We start from the raw sequence: 14,932 nt of genomic DNA, 5'->3' as shown, positions 1-14,932 counted from the left end.
GCCACGTCATGCAGTGTATCAAATACCTGTTTATTATTACAATATCATAAAAGTACCTTATTACATTTATCTTATCACATCCATAGATCCAAAGATCACTTACTAATACCATACATACTCCGCGAAACCAAGTACTAACCACTAGAACTTTATTACACAACTAAAATTTTATTCCACTACTTGGCGACTTCCATAGCATATAGCTGGCACACAGACAATCTACCGATCCTTGCTTGAACTTGGCATCTTTTCCTTGCCCTTCGCACGCGGATTTGGATGTTCATCACTTTCTGATTTGACTGCTAAAAGAAATGTAATGATAGCAAGAGTGAGCATTAATATGCTCAGCAAATTTACTATTTATCCAATACCCAAAAATAGGAAATAACAGAATACATTTGAAATTTTAAGAATAAAAGATAACTGACAACTTAAATAATAAATCTCGAATCCGAGAATATTAACAAATTCAAACACATCTTTAAATAACATGACACAAGAGCATACTAGTCGTCCACCTTTCGATACCCCATGGCTCGATCAACTACCATGTCACAAGTATCGACTCCTGCAGAACTCGCGTGTAGCGTGATCAGTGCCTTCAGGCAAGTCCCACCTTACATTTCAAATTTTGCTAGAAATTAATCATAAATGGGGTATCACACAACCCTGGCTTCCACATAGCCAAATGTCACTTTGAACATAACACATTATCACTAACCATGGTTAACCGTCATAGACTAGATTGAATATGGTCAATGTTTCTGCACCATACAATCAAATCATGGTCAACATTTCTGGACCACGTTGACCAGTTTAGAATATGAATCCCGAGTAGTTCTCTCATAACGAAGCTAGACACTAGAAAATTTATTTGATAAGTCTAGCACACAGCTAGCACTTTTCAAATAAATTACATTAACTCGAACAATGGATTAATCCAGAGAACAAGAAAATAATTTAAGATGACACGAATAAAGCATTGTCTAGAAAGAAAAGAAGGTAACCATCTCGAACAAAGAGAATGGTCGAGTTCAAAGAAAAATATTTGGTTATCTCAAAGCAAAAGAATAACCAAACGACTAAATAACGTTCAGGATCATTGTGAGTAGGACCAATCACTACGAGTAACTTAATATATTTCCTATTAATTTCTGATTCGAACAATGAATCAATCTTTGATTTCAATAAAATTGGATACATCTGGACAATAGATGTAACCGACAAGAAACGAATGTGGTTGACCCGAATTAAGGAATCAAACCTTAACTAAAAGAAATTAAAAGGAGTCGTCTCGAACAATGAGTACGACTAAGGTTTATTAAAAGATAGGGTATTCGATCGAGGAAATTTAAATTCAAATAATTAATCCAAAATAACGATAATTTTTTTTAAAGTTCGGAAAATAAATCATTCTTAAATAAATAAATAAACTTAAAATAAACAACACTTGGGAAAAATATAATTAAAAACATTTACGAAAATTAATATTTTAAGGTGAGTGGATAGATAGTAAACTTGCCTTGCTCGCCCGTATGCTAAAAATAATTATAATAATTTAAAGCAATACGCGAGCTCAATATTGCTCCATAATTCCATGAAGTAAACTAGAATTTCTATCAATTCATAAAATAAGAAATATTAAATAATATTCGATAAAGGAGCTCAAACACTCACTCTAAATATTCTTTCTTAAAATATTTTTAATTCCAATTAAACTTTTAATTCATTATTTTAATAATGAATTAATCGAGTCATTTTATTCATTATATTATACTAAGCTAACGATAATATCCCTAAAATTTGACTTTATTTGTAATCGCCTTTACACTCTTCTACTTTTATTTCATGATTATTTTACTATTAAATAACTTGGTAACAATGCATCAACTCTTAGTATCTTGTATTATTTTTAATCACAACTTATAGTATATTCCATAATTTAATACTCTAATTCTTGTTTAACCAAAATAATAATACATTACTTTTATCTCATTTTCTTTTTCCCATTAATCCAACTATTTCCTTTTTTAATGTCACTTTTATTTGCCCAATTCTTTTATTACATTTATTACCCAATATTTATTATCAATTTAATAATACTTATCATTTATCAAATCATTTTAATTTCATTTTACCAATTTACAGATTTACCCCCATCTTCCCCAAACTCATCTTCAACCTTTCCTCCCCCACCACCTCCTCACTTTCCATGGCTGCCGCCGGCCGGAGCCGCCGCCGTCGGCCGTTTTCCGGCTAACCCGAAACCTGAATTTCTTTGCATAATCTTGCTGCCCATAGCCCGATCTACAAGCTCCTATCAATCGTTTTTCCAAAAATCACTACCCACCCATTTTCCGGCCAAACTCTTTCCCTCTCTTCCTCTCTTTCTCCCTCTCTCCCTCTCCCTCTCCCTCATTCTTTCCTCTCTCGCACTCCCTCTCTCTCCCGTCCTCGTTATCTCTCTCGTGCGACCATGCCAACGCCGCCACCACCGCCGCAGCGGTGGCTGCCTTCTTTTAATCTCACACAAACACTACAACCATCACATCCCCGCACAGCTACTCCCTCTCCAAGCACCACCGTAGCCACCCATCGCCACCACCAATGTGGTGGCTCCTCCTTTAACCTCCCCAAAATACACACACATACACTCCACAATATACACAATATACACACAAATAACACACAACACAGAACCTCCGTTTTCCACCATCATATCGGAAACCACCGCCGGCGACTCAACAGCCGTGGTGGCTCCGCCCCTTCCTCTCCTCCTCCGACGGCCACACATCTCACATACAGTTGTTCTTCCTCCCGTTTGTAATTGGGCTAACTACAGCAACCCTCATCTGTACACAAAAGAAAAAAACCCTATTTTTTACTACCTCTTTCCCTTATCCGTAACCCCGTTTAATTACATCTTATTAATTTATTATAAGCACAAATAAAACTCAAAAGCTGAAATTTGCAACACACTGTCAAATAACAATACTAATCTAATCCCTAATAATTCTCTGGAAATAATTTAGAGTTAAAGACACTAATCAAAATTAAGAGCGCAGTAGTTACCTTAATGATACAATTGTGTCTCATAAATTCTCTCTATTGATCTTTCACTTCTTCACAGTCGTAGAGTATTCTAGAGTAACCTTTGTAACTCTTAATGACCATTATTTAATTAATTTTTTATAAAGGTATCTTCATCTAGACTCTTCTTAAATAAAATATCTACCCAAAAAATCTAACAAGCTTCACTTATAAGCCAAGTATTTTATTTTATTTATTATTTTTCTTTATAATGAAAAGATTATTACTAACACAATTAAAAAATATAAAGATAAAAAAATTCCTAGGTGAGTTAAATTAAAATATCTTGAAACAATTATGGTACTAATTTTATTGAGTCTCAAATGCATAATTAACAGAATTTAAATCTAACAAAATAATTTTACTAGATAAAATAAAATAGTATTCTAAATAAATTAATTAGCTGCTCCAATTTTATAAAAAAAAGTAAATTTATAAAATTAATGACTAATAATTATTATCAATGAAATTAGGGATCTCCGCACACGCAATAAAATTTTTAAACGACTAATAAAATTTTCTAAGAATTAATTCTAGCCTCAAATTTTATTTTATTTAATTATTTCTTCATTTATTTATTTATTTATTATTTTTTTATCCGGGAACAAAAACAAAATTTTCTCTAGGGCAAAATTTATAAATTTTCAAGGCAGTTTAAATTAAAAATTAGAATATTACTTGAGTTTTATCGGTCGTTACACAATCATATCTCGGTCATCGTTATCAACAGATTATGTCCTTTCACTGTCCCCACCATCATCAACATCATCATTGTCAGCCGGGGCCTTTCCCTAAAATATACATAAAAATATAATATTAAAATCTGAATATCCAACATAATATAATATGTAAGTGCTAAAACATTATTAAGTAAACTTTTAAAAGATAATTAAATTTTTTGTATAACTACAATCTGTTTGATAATATTAGAGCAGTTGATTTTGTCTAAGATATCTAAAACAAATAGAGGTTCATGATTCATACTGCACAATTAGGATGTAAATATAGATTTACTCATATATATAAGACGATCATGTTAATATAAAAATGGTTAAATATATAAGACAATGCACTGGATACTTGGTTATGTTATGCATTTTGATCCTTAATTATACTATACAAATATGCATAACCTTAGAAAATCCAGAAATTAAATTTGAAAAGAAAGACACATTCTTAACTTAACAAAATATCGTAATACGTATTTTTACCTTAACTGCTCCACGTCCATCCTTTATATATATATTTTTTAGTACCTCAACAATGACCCGAATAATTGCATGTCGAGTCTCCCTAGTAATGGGATGATCTGATGGTAGCGAAGAGTCTCCTTCAACTACATCACGTGCTAAAGGACGAACCTCATCTAAATGATAACCAATATATGCTCCCAAAAGCTCTATCGGATATGTAAATGCCTCAAGTCTATCAGGATCCCGTGAGTGATCATTGTTAGGTCACACACACTGTAGAAGGGGATTGAATACAGTGTTTACTACAATCAAATCGAATATAAGAACTCAAGTAACTGGAAAACTGATTTTATTCAATACAATAAACTCTGTTACAATATGGAACTGTCCTCTCTCAGTGATGAATAAATTATCACGAGTGCTGCTAGGGTTACAAAGAATAATAACTTCGATAATGATAACACTTATAGTGTAAACCCTATGCCTGTGTAGATACTACACAATTACAAGATAATTTCTAATTGATATGAAATATAATTGTGCTTCCTAAAATATATTAACTAGTTATCTTTTCTTCCAAGTATTCTATTCTTCATAGAATTCTTTTTTCATGCATAATTCTTTCTATCTTAGTCTCGATCTTCTTTCCTTTCAATCAGCCGCCTGCCTTATCTGAAAGTCATCTTAAGTCCTGATATTATATCCTGATAAATATCTTCTGATAACTTAAGTTCTGATAACTTAGGTTCTGATATCTTCAGTTCTGTCTTCAGAATAAGTACTGATTTCCAGTTAAGTACTGATTTGTCCTGTTAAGTAAGATCTGAAAACTAGACACAAATCATATTACACATGATATTATCAAATATATCTGACAATCTCCCCCAACTTGTAAATTGGCATAATATACAAGTTCAACAGATATTTGATGATGTCAAAAAATTAAGTACAAATGCATGAGAATTTGACTAGATAACTACAACCTACAGTCCTTTCAACTTTACCATCTTTAACTTCTGATAACAGCTTCAGTCTGTATACACTTCAGAATTTAAGCAGTTTTAGATCTTTGACTTGGCTTCAATTTCTGATCTCTTTGATATCAGGAGTTGTTCTGAGATAGTTCTTCAACAAACATGTCTCAACATATTCAAGTTCATTAACCATCCTCCTTTTAGCATTTATCAATTCAGTTGTATGTTCACCAGTTTAAAAAATAGCTGCTCTGAGATCATTTATCTTAGCAGAGTTAGGATTCATATCGACAATATCACCTTTATGATCTCTGTACTTGGGACAGTATGTGCTGTCAGACTTTACAGAATAAAGCTTCTTCTATCTTTGAATTTGAGACTTTAAATACCCTGCAACACTATCTGTTAATCTGTCTTTCACTTGAAGTAGGAATATAACATGTTCCAGTTCCTCAAAATACTTCAGTGGTATAGCATTCTTCCTAATCTGGTATACCCTTCCATCTATCATAAAATATAACAAGATATGTTCTTTCAAAAAGGTATGATAAACCATTTGTACAAATTCAAGTCGATTCAATCTTTGAGGAGTTGCTCCAACACCTGGTTCACTTAAGGAAGTTGGATCATTGGTAGTGTTATGTACTCTTCTTTCATCAAAACTACCCAATCCAGATTTATCTCTTGCTTCCTTTCCTGTAACAACTCTTACTTCAAAACCACTTGTTGTAGTCTTCAAAGGTTGAGCCTGTTTAGCTTTGGTGAATCCTGGTAGGAGAATCTTTGAAGGTTTAACATGAGTAATGTCAGAGGTTTCCTTTTCCTTATCTTCTGATATCAAGCCAACTTGAGCTATGTCAGAGGTTGCTTGCTTTACTGTCATATCAGAACTTACTACATCTTGACTCTGAACAACATGAGCCATGTCAGAGGTTGTTTGAAAAATCTTCTTTTGCATCAGAGTAAGATTAGCATCCTCTTCTTCATCAATTATTTCTTCATCCATGACTGGCATATAAACCTTTATAGGTTCATCAACTTTTTCTTTGCCCTTGGACCTTGGATCAATTTCCACTTGTGATTTGTCTTTGGTTGCCTCAGAACTTGTTCTTTCCTTTATCACAATACCCTTAGGCTTTGGAAATTTCTTGTCAACAACAGAAACTTTAGATTTTGTCTTGACACCTTCTGCTTTGAGTCTAGCTTCTTCTTCCTTTAGACTCTCAAAGTCCATTCCTGGATTTTCTTTAAGAAATAACTGCTTTGAAATTTCTTTATCAAGTTCCAGATGTTCACCAGAACTTATCCTTTTACCAGTATCAGAACTTATTCTTCTCCCAGTATCAGAACTTATTCTTTGACTTGTAATTCTAGCTTTACTTGATGAAAATCATTTGCCTTGACCTTGACCTCTACCCTTATCAGAGTTTCCCTGGTCATCATTTCCAACATCCTTTCCTTTCAGTGTCTGAATAGATTTGCATTGGGACTTAATCACTTTCCCCCCTTTTTGGCATCAGCAGGTAAAAGAAGAGAGACAAGCAATTCCACTGAGGATTGGATCTCATTGAGTTGATTTTGGTGAGAAGCTTGATTCTTCAGAATTTCTTCAATTTGAGTTTGTTGCTTCTCCTGAGTTTTCTCAATGTAGGCAATTTTGTCAAAGGCTGGCTTGAAAAATCTGTTCCTTTCAAGTTTCACATTCATATCTTGCTGGATCAAGGTTTCTTGAATTTTGTTCACCTTGGCATGAGTTGTTGAGTGTTGACCCTGAAGGTGCCTGGTACTCAATGTAGTAACTCTAAGCTGTGCCTTGAAATCATCATTTAACAACATTTCATCAGCTTTTTCCAGATGCTCAGCAAGAATCTTTTCAGAAGGAACAAAACTAACTGTGTTCCATTCCTTAGTCCACTCCTTTCCTCTATGAGTTTCACTCCAAGGTACTGGTGCTTCCCATGTAATAAACTTCTTAACTAAATCAGCTTTATTAACTATTTGTTGAGGTGCATGTCCTGATGGACCAACTGCATCAGCATCTAAATTAGCAGCAGCTTCACCGGTAGTTTCTTCATTTGCAGCATCAGAACTTGTAGATCCTGCAGTATCAGCATCCTGCTGATAAAATAGCAGTATGTGAGGCTATAGAGGCTTCAACATCATCCTCTAAATTCTGATCTGCAGCCAGGTTCTGATCAACATCCAAAATTGATGTTGTTGGGGGAGTGAGTTGAATTGGTGGAGCCTCCAAGTACAAAACCTCAGGCACAATCAAGTTATGAATATCAATTTTAACACTTTTACCTAGTTCTTCAGTATGTACTGGATAAACTATAGATGACATAGGAGGTGTAGGAATTTTATCTTGAGCAGTTTCATGTTTTGCAGAAGGAAGTGATTCAATAACAATTGGTTCTGTTGAGATCAGAGATTCCTGATCCCCTTCCTTAGATGCTTCCACTACATCTGAATCTGACTCAATTATGTCCCTGTGAGCTCTCTGTTTCTTTAATTTCTTTAATGGTGGAGACACTGTAGGAGCTTTATCATCAGAATTGAACTTTCTAAGCCTTTTGAGGGGTCTAGAACTCCCAGTTACATTATCTTTCTGAGAAGAAACCTTCTCAGCTTCTACAACAACAGGTTCTGATATGGGAACCTGTTCCTCAGTTGTTTCCTCAAATCAACAGAATTTAATAAAAACATCCATAAAAAAATAAAATGAAAAGTCGATGAAGTAAAGATTAATAAATTGCAATTAAACATGCACAGTCACATAATTTGAGAAACAAGGAACAAATCTTACAATTAAAGAAAATTTCATTGATATATCAGATGATTACATTTGATGAAATTTAGTAATTACATGCAAAAATTACAACCTAACATCAACAACCTTAGTCCTAGTCTAAGAAGACCTAACGACTACTTCTTCTGCTGTTGACGAAGAGCACTGCAAGACGGATGATCCATTTTTGCTGACGGAGAACTTCTCTCATTTCCTCTTCCAACCTATCAAGATGGAGGTGATACTCCATTGATAAGAACAAGAGTTCTGTTTGAACCTCTTATGGAACTGAGTTCCAAAGCTCGTCAGGAATGGCGGTGACATGCTACTCCTGTTGCCATTCATCACAACTCAACTCGATGTTAAAGGTTTCATAGTTCAGGAACATGTTGAAACGGACCATTTTTGATGATATGAATAAAAGGAGAGTAAGTTTGTGAGAAAATGAAAGATGTTTTGGCTGGAATGAATGGTTGGTTTAAATAGCCAATTGAATACCAAGGGACAGAAGGACTGGTTAAACATTACAAGTAAAAATAATGACCCCTCGACTCCCTAGACTGATGTGTAATAATAACAGTCAGTAAAAGATCTAAAGCCAGAGTGAATGGGCACGAGATACAATAATAATTACTGTGCGCATGCAGTTTTTCAAGACAGACACGCTAACCATTAACCCATAATAATTATGACTGTTTTATCTCACATTAACCAATATTCTGTAAAAATATTATCGTTCAAGTAATGACAAAAAAAACGAAGGAAATAAATACTGCCACATCAGCATCAGAACTTGATTATTATCAGGATTTAAAAGTCATCAGAATATGGCTCCTTAACTCGATAAGTGAATGTGTATTCCTGTAATTCTTCACACAAATACTGATATGGTTTTATCAGAATTTAATCATCAGAACTTCTATAAGAACTTGTCATCAGAATTTATGTAATCTGACACATAAACTGTTCATCTAAAACAACATTTATCACCACAGTAATTTTCATCATTCATATGGAGTGTATGTGTGCGCATTAAGCTAAATATCAGACAAAGAGTAAAGTCTGATTCACTTTAGTACATCTTAGAAATAAGGCATAACTAAGAACTTTACTCAAAATCTGTCATTATTTTGAAGTCTACTTTAGAATGAGTTCATGCATGAGTCCACCTCAACTATTTTGTGCTCATTTTATGCATCTTTTGAAATTCTATTTTACAGTGGCTTCTCAGTGTAAGTGAGTCACGACTGCTTATCAGAATTTATGCTGCTATCAGAGTATTTCTCCAGAAATCATAGAGTGTGAAAACTTACCAAGAAAATTTTATTTTGCTTTTCTAATGCATATTACTTAATACCAGCAATGCACTTGGGTCTTCCCTTCCATATTTTTACTCTAGATCTCAAAGGAGTACCTGATTTTTATTTCTTTTCTTTACTTTTTCTTCTGATAAGTGAGGCTTATCAGCACTTAGTACATCCATTAGATTTACTAACATCACAACTTAACAAATAAGAAGCACTATTCTAGTTTTTGACTTAGTAATAAGATACACAAAGTAAAGTTAACTAAGCTTAGTATCAGAATTTGCTTGTGTTAAAAGATTTTCACATAAACAATTACTTGAAACATGGGATCTTTAGTATATTAAAGACTACTAGGTCAGCATCTAGCACAATTATCCTTATTGGATAGAATAGTCACAGAAACATTCATATCACTATCAGAGTTTAGAAATTCACATCAGACAACAATCAACACTTAAGTAATTTTCAATTTAAGCACAGAATATACAAAGATAGTAATATCTGTAAATACTGATCATAAAGTCTGTTGTATCAGAACATAAACTAAGCAGATTTAGAGAAAGAACCTGAAACCATTCCAAGTTTATTTACCAATCTTGTAAAAGTAGTTTCACACAGTGGTTTTGTGAAGATATATAATAGTTGTTGATCTGTTGGAACAAAATGCAATTCCACTGTACCTTCCTCTATATGTTCCCGTATGAAGTGGTACCTAGTGCTGATGTGCTTTGTCATTGAGTGTTGAACTGGATTACCTGTCATAGCAATAGCACATTGGTTATCACAGTAAATAAGGATTTTAGAAAATTCTAACCCATAATCCAGTAACTGATTCTTCATCCAAAAAATCTGTGCACAACAGCTTCCTGCAGTAATGTATTCTGCTTCTGCAGTTGATGTAAAAATTGACTTATGTTTCTTGCTAAACCAAGAAACCAATCTTCCTTCAAGAAATTGGCAGCTTCCAGTTGTGCTTTTCTTGTCAATTTTGCATCCTGCAAAATATGCATCTGAGTAACCTATTAGCTTAAAGTCTGATTCTCTAGGATACCACAATCCCAGATCAGCTGTACCCTTAAGGTACTTGAAAATTCTTTTCACAGCTGTCAAGTGAGGATCTCTTGGATCTGATTGAAATCTTGCACAAAGACAGGTAGCATACATGATATCAGGTCTACTTGTAGTTAGATAGAGTAGAGAGCCAATCATACCTCTGTAATTAATAATATATACTGATTTACCAGTATCCTTATCCAACTTTGTTGCAGTGGCCATAGGAGTGGATGCACTTAAACAATCTTGCATTCCAAATTTCTTTAACAAATTTCTGGTGTACTTAGATTGACAAATAAAAGTTCCTTCTTCATTCTGCTTGACTTGAAGGCCCAGAAAATAGTTAAGTTCTCCCATCATACTCATTTGATATCTTGACTGCATCAGCTTGGAAAACTTCTTACAAAGTCTGTCATTTGTAGAACCAAAAATGATATCATCAACATATATTTGCACTAAAAGTAAGTCCTTTCCATGGTTGAGGTAGAACAATGTTTTGTCAATAGTCCCTCTGTTAAATCCACTTTCCAGAAGAAACTGAGCTAAAGTCTCATACCATGCTCTTGGAGCTTGCTTAAGGCTATAAAGTGCTTTATCAAGCCTATAGACATGATTGGGAAATTTGGGATCTACAAAGCCTGGAGGTTGTTCAACATATACCTCTTCTTCCAATTCTCCATTGAAAAAAACACTTTTCACATCCATTTGAAAGACTTTAAACTTCTTGTGAGCAGCATAAGCCAAAAATATCCTTTTGGCTTCCAATCTAGCAACTGGTGCAAATGTTTCATCCTAATCAATTCCCTCCTGTTGAGAGTATCCTTTTGTAACCAGCCTTGCTTTGTTCCTTGTAATTATACCATCACTATCAGTTTTGTTTCTGAACACCCACTTTGTACCAACAACAAACCTGTTCTTTGGTCTTAGCACTAGGGTCCAGACTTTATTTCTTTCAAATTCATTTAACTCTTACTGCATTGCTTGCACCCAATCAGTATCTTGAAGAGCTTCTTCCACTTTCTTTGGTTCAGTCTGAGATAGAAAAGAATGATAGAGACATTCATTTGATGTAGCTGTTCTAGTTCTGACACCTGCATCAGGATTTCCAATAATTAAGTCAGGTGTATGTGCTTTAGTCCACTTCCTTATATATGGAAGGTTCTCTCTAGAACTGGATGCTCCCCCATTATCCATGCTGTCTCCATCAACATTTTCTGATGCTCCCCCTAAAATTATACTTTTTGAGTTGGATCCTTCAGAATTTGAGTTTCCAGAAATATCAGAACATGAGTTTCCAGAATTATCAGAACTTCGCCCATCAGAACTTGACGAATCAGAACTTGAAGAGCCTATTGTAGATTCTGATGCCTCTTGAGATGTGGTTGGATCTTCAATATGCTCCCCCTGCACAGGTGCATTTTCCTTAGGCGTAGTCACCACAGTTTCAATAACATCAGAGTTTAATCCATCAGAGTTTGCAATATCAGGATTTAGACTGTCAGGATTTATAGAATCAAAATTTAAAACTTCATTCTCAAATTTCAGCTGATCATGATCATTGAAATCTTCAAGTCCAGTAATCTTCTTATCATCAAAGGAGACATTGATAGATTCCATGACAACCCTTGTTCTTAAATTGTAGACTCTGAAGGCTTTTGTGGAAAGTGGATATCCAACAAAAATTCCTTCATCAGCTTTTAGATCAAATTTGGATAACTGTTCAGGATGAGTCTTAAGAACAAAATACTTGCATCCAAATACATGAAAATACTTCAGATTTGGCTTCTTTTTCTTCACCATCTCATATGGTGTTTTTCCATGCTTGTTGATAAGTGTTGACTTCTGAGTAAAACAAGCAGTTTGCACAGTTTCAGCCCAAAAGTAGGTTGGCAACTTTGCTTCATCAAGCATAGTTCGTGCAGTTTCAATAAGAGTTCTATTCTTTCTTTCAACAACTCCATTTTGCTGTGGAATTCCAGGAGCAGAAAATTCCTGCTTTATTCCATGGTCTTTGCAGAACTCTTCCATGATCAGATTCTTGAACTCAGTGCCATTATCACTTTTTATGATCTTCACAGAATCTTTGACCAATTTATCCAGTTGCTTGACATGATCAATCAAGATAGATGCAGTTTCACTTTTTATGTGCAAGAAATATACCCATGTGTATCTGGTGAACTCATCCACTATGACCATAGCATATTTCTTCTTTGCAATAGACATGACATTCACTGGACCAAATAGATCAACATGTAGTAGGTGATAAGGCTCAAGAATTGATGATTCAGTCTTGCTCTTGAATGAAGATTTTCTTTGTTTTGCCTTCTAACATGAATCACAAAGGACATCAGGAGCAAATACTGATTTTGGCAGTCCTCTCACAAGATCTTTCTTGACTATTTCATTTATATTGTTAAAATTTAGATGAGAGAGTTTCTTGTGCCAATCCCAGCTTTCTTCAATTGATGCTCTACTCAACAGACAGATTGCAGAACCACCTGGGCAAGCTTTCTCCACAAAGTCTGATAGCAGGGCTTTATTTCCAGTCATATGTCCTGAACATCCACTGTCCAGAACTAGGATGTTTTTCCTGTTGCCCTGCAATCACAAAGACCACTAATGATTAGTTTTAAGGACCCAGACTTGCTTGGATCATTCGGCCTTTTTAAGTTTGTTAACATTTGCAGCGGATTTAGCATCAGAGTTTATGTTAATATTTTTCTTATTAGAATTTGCAATATTAGACTTTGCATCAGAACTTACACTAGAAGGAATAATGCTAACTTTCTTTACAGAAGGTTTTATTTGACAATAATCATAGTACAAACTATGATATTCCTTACAAGTATAAATGGAATGCCATAAACTACCACAATGAAAACAAGGATTTTATGGCTTATATCTAACAGAATGACTCTTAACTCCTGACTTTGAAGGTAAGGAGTTTATGTTCTTATTCTTCCTGCAAAAAGAAGCCAGATGATTAGAGTTTCCACAGTTATGACATGTTTTTCTAGGAACATTAGGAACAGGCTTATAATCATTGCTTTTATTCACACCTTCCTTTCCATTCCTATTTTTCCTAGGTGACTTTACCTTGTTTATATTCTTTACATCTTTCTGCTTATGCTTAAGCTGCTTCTTTGTCATTAACCCTATGATAACTTCAGTTTTCTTTTCCTGTTTTAGTTTGTCAGAAGTTAATTCCTCTTTAACTTCTGATTTCTCAGTATCAGAATTTACAGCAACAAACTTAACAGGTTTTAACTTTGGCTTTTGTTTAACAACTATAGGCTTAATTTCTAGAGTTCCTTTATCATTCTTATCATCTCCATAACCTAAGCCCTCTTTCCAGTTTCCACTACTTAACAAATTCTGAGTTGTTCTGCCAGAGTTAGTCCAAGTCCTGATAATCTCTCTTTTCTTTTTTAACTCAGTTTTTAGAGATTCATTAATTTTAAGTACTTCATCCCTAACATAGAAAGCATCATCTCTATCTTTCTGAGTTTGATGGAATATGACTAACTCTTTTTCTAAATAATCATTCCTCTTTTTACAAGCAAGATTTTCAGAAGTTAATCTTTCACATGTTAAAGTTTGATCTCTATAGCTAATGCACATGGTTTTAAGATATCTTCTCAACTCATTAATATCATCAGTATGAAAGGCATAAGTAGTTTGAGGTACCTTTAACTCGGTAGCTTCAGGACTGCTATCAGCATTTACAATATCATCATTTGCCATCAAGGCATAGTTCTCCTCACTTTCGGAATCTGAAGTGTCTGTCCAGCTTTTCTTCTTTGTGACAAGAGCCTTGCCTTTGTCACTCTTCACTTTCTTGCAATTAGGAGATATGTGGCCTTTCTCACCACAGTTGTAGCATTTGACATTTATGTAATCTCCTCTGTCAGACTTCCCTCCTTTGCCTTCAAATTTTCTGAGTTAGTCCAAGTCCTGATAATCTTTCTTTCCTTTTCTAACTCAGTTTTAAGAGATTCATTCATTTTTAGCACTTCATCCCTAACATAAAAGGCATCATCTCTATCTTTCTGAGTTTGATGGAACATGACTAACTATTTTTCTAAATAATCATTCCTCTTTTTATAAGCAAGATTTTCAGAATTTAATCTTTCACATGTTAAAGTTTGATCTTTATAACTAATGACCATGGTTTTAAGATATCTTCTCAACTCAGTAATATCATCAGTATGAAAGACATAAGTAGTTTGAGGTACCTTTAAGTCAGCAGTATCAGAACTGCTATCAGCATTTGCCATCAAGGCATAGTTTTCCTCATCCTCAGAATCTGAAGCATCTGACCAGCTTTTCTTCTTTGTGACAAGAGCCTTTCCTTTGTAACTCTTCCCTTTTCTGCAATCAGGAGATATGTGGCCTTTCTCACCACAGTTGTAGCATTTAACATTTGAGTAATCTCCTCTGTCAGACTTTCCTCCTTTGCCTTCAGAATTTCTGAAACCTTTCTTTTCAGAACTTGCACCTTTCCTGGAAAAGTTCTTTTTTCTCCTG

This window comes from Apium graveolens, chromosome 1 (assembly GCF_009905375.1).
Source record: "Apium graveolens cultivar Ventura chromosome 1, ASM990537v1, whole genome shotgun sequence".
NCBI classification, from domain to species: Eukaryota; Viridiplantae; Streptophyta; class Magnoliopsida; order Apiales; family Apiaceae; genus Apium; species Apium graveolens.
This window is presented reverse-complemented; position numbering follows the sequence as displayed.